This window comes from Arachis hypogaea, chromosome 4 (assembly GCF_003086295.3).
Source record: "Arachis hypogaea cultivar Tifrunner chromosome 4, arahy.Tifrunner.gnm2.J5K5, whole genome shotgun sequence".
Taxonomy (NCBI): Eukaryota; Viridiplantae; Streptophyta; class Magnoliopsida; order Fabales; family Fabaceae; genus Arachis; species Arachis hypogaea.
The window spans coordinates 51462399-51467443 of record NC_092039.1 but is presented as its reverse complement, the minus strand read 5'-3'; the positions used below and the strand labels follow the sequence as shown (position 1 = coordinate 51467443).

The 5045-nt window shown below is 41.1% G+C and overlaps 1 non-coding gene across 1 annotated transcript; it reads left to right on the top strand.

Moving 5' to 3' along the window:
- Window positions 1–4382: 4382 nt before the first annotated feature.
- Window positions 4383–4490, top strand: LOC112799048 (small nucleolar RNA R71). Its single transcript, XR_003200636.1, has one exon. It is a non-coding gene; the product is annotated as a small nucleolar RNA R71 (small nucleolar RNA).
- Window positions 4491–5045: the final 555 nt, after the last annotated feature.

The window sequence follows — 5045 nt, the reverse complement described above, 5'->3', positions numbered from 1 at the left end:
TTGAACCAAGCCTTGAAAAGCATCACTGCCCTGCCCACAACAAGGGCGGAGCACAATTTGATGCCAAGGACCGAAGGAAGCAAAAACTCTGCACTGCCCTTCTCAAGAGCAATATCGGGCTTCATCCAAGAATAATTCAAAGGAAATTGCTTCCTAGTGCTTCCTATGGGTTTCGAACCCAAGAACAAGGAGGAAAGGAGTAGCGCTCAAGCACAAGGAAAACAAGCAAAAATTGGCTTACTTTCAATCTCCCAGGATCGAACACGGCACCAGGAGGAAGCAAGGAATTAAGCATTACTTTGGTGCCAAGAAAACCAAGGAAAAGGAGCAGCATGTGCCTCCACCGAGTTTCGAACGCGGGACTTCACCATTGGCAACATTGCCCTGCCCTCCACAAGGGCAGGGCAGCATTTTGTGGTGCATGGCCAGCGCACAAAATTGGCACGCATGGGCAGCATCCTGCAGCATCCTAACGCACCAAGCACGCACGCAACGAGGGCTGCACACACCATTTCCTGCTCTGCCCTCCAGAAGGGCAGGGCAGCCTCCTGGAAGCTACTTTCTCATGGGCTGAAAATTGGATTAAAAATCCAATTTAATTCATTTCTTCACCAAATCAAAAGCCCATTCAAATTCCAAAATCCAAGAATAGAAAGTGTATAAATAGGAGATAGTTTGATGTAATTAGGATCTTTTTTTTGGACTTTTTACCCTTCTTTTGATTTTAGAATTTTTACATTTTGAAACTTCATTTTCTCTGAGAGCTTTGAACTGAGAATTGAGAGAATTGGGAAGGAGAATTGATCTCTCTTCTTCCTCGTTCTTGCTTGAGCATTTTTACTTTTCTTGTTTGAGTCTTGGGTGTGAAGAATTGAGGAATTTCTGTCTCAATCTTCATTCAAGATCTCTTTAATTTCTCTTCTGCATAATTGAGTTCAATTTCATTTCCTTTACTGCTTCTTCTTTAATTTCTTGTTAATTGCTTTGTGAGTTTGGATCTGGGAAGGCAATTGAGATCTAGACTTTGCTATCTAGTCTCTGGAGTCCTGAGATCCCATTCCCCCTTTTGGTTCTTCTGTGAACCCCTGCTGCAATTTAATTTCCCTTTCTGTTTGAGATCTAACCGAATTCAAATCATCTCTTGCTTTGATAATTGTTGCAACTTAATTTCCCTTGCTTGAATTCTGAAAACCCAGTCCTTAAATCCCTTTTCCATTCAAGCAATTTATATTTCTTGCACTTTAAGTTACTGCAATTTACATTTCTTGCACTTTAAGTTTCAGTCATTTAATTTCTTGTTCTTTAAGATTTAGCTCTTTTACTTTCAGTTCTTTTTAATTTCTGCAATTCACCCCTCTCCCTTTACATTTTCTGCTATTTACTTACTGTTGGATACAACATCACTCAACCAATACTTGATTCGCTTGACTAAATCAACCACCGAACTAAAATTTCTCAATCCTTCAATCCCTGTGGGATCGACCTCACTCCCGTGAGTTTTATTACTTGATGCGGCCTGGTACACTTGCCAGTGAGTTTTGTGTTGGATCGTTTTCCACACATCAATGGTCATCCTGTAAATCTTAGTCAGGCGGATTCAAATGGTTATAATGGTTTTCAAATATAATGATAAATAAAGCATAAAATAGAGATAAAGATACTTCTGTAATTCATTGGTTGGAATTTCAGATAAGTGCATGAAGATATTGTGTTCCTTCTAAATCTCTGATTTCCTATTGCTTTCATCCAATCATTCTTACTCCTTTTTATTGCAAGCTGTATGTTCAGGTTTTACCAGCGTCAATGGTTACCTCCCATCCTCTGAGTAAAAATGGTCCAAATGCTCTGTCACAGCACGGCTAATCATCTGTCGGTTCTCGATCATATTGGAATAGAATCCAGTGATTCTTTTGCGTCTGTCACTATGCCCAACACTCGCGAGTTTGAAGCTCGTCACAGTCATCCCATATCAGATCCTACTCAGAAAACCACAGACAAGGTTTAGACTTTCTGGATCTTAGGAATGGCCGCTAATAATTCTAGTTTATACCACGAAGACTCCAATCTTTCGGAATAGAGGCTAAGAGATAGGCGCTCGATCTAAGGTAGAACGGAAGTGGTTGTCAGGCACGCGTTCATAGGTGAGAATGATGATGAGTGTCACGGATCATCACATTCATCATGTTGAAGTGCAGTGGATATCTTAGAATAAGAATAAGTTGAATTGAATAGAAGAACAATAGTAATTGCATTAATACTCGAGGGACAGCAGAGCTCCACACCTTAATCTATGGTGTGTAGAAACTCCACCATTAAAAATACATAAGTGATAAAGGTCGAGGCATGGCCGAATGGGCAGCCCCCAAAGTCTAAGAACTAAACGTCCAAATATAGATACCAAGATGTCTAATACAATAGTAAAATGTTCTATTTATATTAAAATAGTTACTAGGGTTTACAGAAATAAGTCTTAGTACAGAAATCCACTTCTGGGGCCCACTTTGGTGTGTGATTGGGATGAGCTTGAGCTTTACACGTGCAGAGGCTTCTCTTGGGGTTAAACACCAAGTTGTAACATGTTTTTGGCGTTTAACTCTGGTTTGTGACGTGTTTCTGGCGTTTTACTCCAGAATGCAGCATGGAACTGGCGTTGAACGCTAGTTTGGTTTCAGCCATTTAGGGTGGGTTTGGGTGGGAAAGAAATTTAGATTTTGAAGGTAGATGGGGTTTATGGGGAAGAGTGGATGGATGTGATTGGTGAAAGGGGTAATGGGGATGAGATATTGAGGTGATTGGTGAAGGGTATAGTGTTATTGGATTGTGTGAAGAAGAGAGAAGTGGGGTAGGTGGGGATCCTGTGGGGTCCACAGATCCTGAGGTGATCCTGTGGGATACATAGATCTTGAGGTGTCAAGGATTTCTCAACCCTGCACCTTTTAGGCGTGTAAAACGCCCTCTGTATGCAATCCTGGCGTTTAACGCTAGACTACAACTTGTTTCTGGCGTTAAACGCCCAAATGTAGCCTATTTCTGGTGTTTAACGCCAGCTTGGTACTTGTTTCTGGCGTTAAACGCCAGACAGATGCTTGTTTCTGGCGTTTAAATGCCAGACATCTCTACCAATCCCTAAGCTTATTTTATTGACTTGTCTGCCATCTCTAATGAGATTCTTGCAGCTTGTACATCAAAGATCCCCAGTTTCTCCATTACAGAGAGTGGCATAAGATTTATACATGACCCCAGGTCACACAGAGCCTTCTCAAAGGTCATGGTGCCTATGGTACAGGGTATTAAGAATTTACCAGGATCTTGTTTCTTTTGAGGTAAAGTTTGCTGAACCCATGTATTTAGTTCACTAATGAGCAAGGGACGTTCATCTTCCCAAGTCTCATTACAAAACAACTTGGCATTCAGCTTTATGATAGCTCCTAGATATTGAGCAACTTGCTCTTCATTTACATCTTCATCCTCTTCAAAGAAAGCATAGTTCTCAGAGCTCATGAATGGCAGAAGGGAGTTTAATGGAATCTCTATGGTCTCTATATGAGCCTCAGATTCCTTTAGGTCCTCAATAGGGAACTCCTTTCTGTCTGGAAGACGTACCATGAGGTCTTCCTCATTGGGATTCACGTCCTCCCCTTCCTCTTTGGATTCGGCCATTTTAATTATATCAATGGCCTTGCACTCTCTTTTTGTATTCTCTTATGTATACTCTGCTCACCCACTTGTGCCTACAAGTTTCTAATGGAGGACCTTGTTTCATTCATGAAACTTAAAGTGGCCTTAGATAGATCAGAGACTATGTTTGCTAAGCTAGAAGGGCTCTGCTCAGAATTCTCTGTTTGTTGCTGAGAAGATGATGGAAAAGGCTTGCTATTGCTAAACCTGTTTCTTCCACCATTATTAAAGCCTTGTTGGGGCTTTTGTTGATCCTTCCATGAGAAATTTAGATGATTTCTCCATGAGGGATTATAGGTTTTTCCATAGGCTTCACCCTTGTAATTCACCTCTGCCATTGCAGGGTTCTCAGGATCATAAGCTTCTTCTTCAGAAGATGCTTCTTTAGTACTATTGGATGCATTTTGCAATCCATTCAGACTCTGAGAAATCATGTTGACTTGCTGAGTCAACATTTTGTTCTGAGCCAACATGGCATTCAGAGCATTAATTTCAAGAACTTCCTTCCTCTGAGGCATCCCATTACTCACAGGATTCCTCTCAGAGGTGTACATGAATTAGTTATTTGCAACCATGTCAATGAGTTCTTGAGCTTCTGCAGGCATTTTCTTTAGCTGAATGGATCCACCTATAGAATGGTCCAGTGACATCTTAGAGAACTTAGATAGACCATCATAGAATATATCCAAAATGGTCCACTCTGAAAGCATGTCAGAAGGACATTTTTTGGTCAACTGCTTGTATCTTTCCCAAGCTTCATAGAGGGATTCACCATCTTTTTGCTTGAAGGTCTGAACATCCACTCTAAGCTTGCTCAGCTTTTGAGGAGGAAAAAACTTGGCCAAGAAGGCCGTGACCAGCTTATCCCAAGAGTCCAGGCTATCTTTAAGTTGTGAGTCCAACCATGTTCTAGCTCTGTCTCTTACAGCGAAAGGAAAAGCATGAGCCTGTAGACTTTAGGATCTACTCCATTAGTCTTAACAGTATCACAGATTTGCGAGAATTCAGTTAAAAACTGATAGGGATCTTCTGATGGAAGTCCATGAAACTTGCAGTTCTGTTGCATTAGAGCAACTAGTTGAGGCTTCAGCTCAAAATTGTTTGCTCCAATGGCAGGGATTGAGATGCTTCTTCCATAAAAATTAGAAGTAGGTGTAGTATAATCACCAAGCATCCTCCTTGCGCCTCCACCATTGTTATTAGGTTCGGCCATGTCTCTTTCTTTTTCGAGATTCTCTGTAAGGTTTTCTCTGGATTGTTGTGCTTTAGCTTCTCTTAGTTTCTTCTTCAGAGTCCTTTCAGGTTCAAGATCTGCTTCAATAAGAATGTCCTTGTCCTTGCTCCTACTCATATGAAAAAGAAGAGAA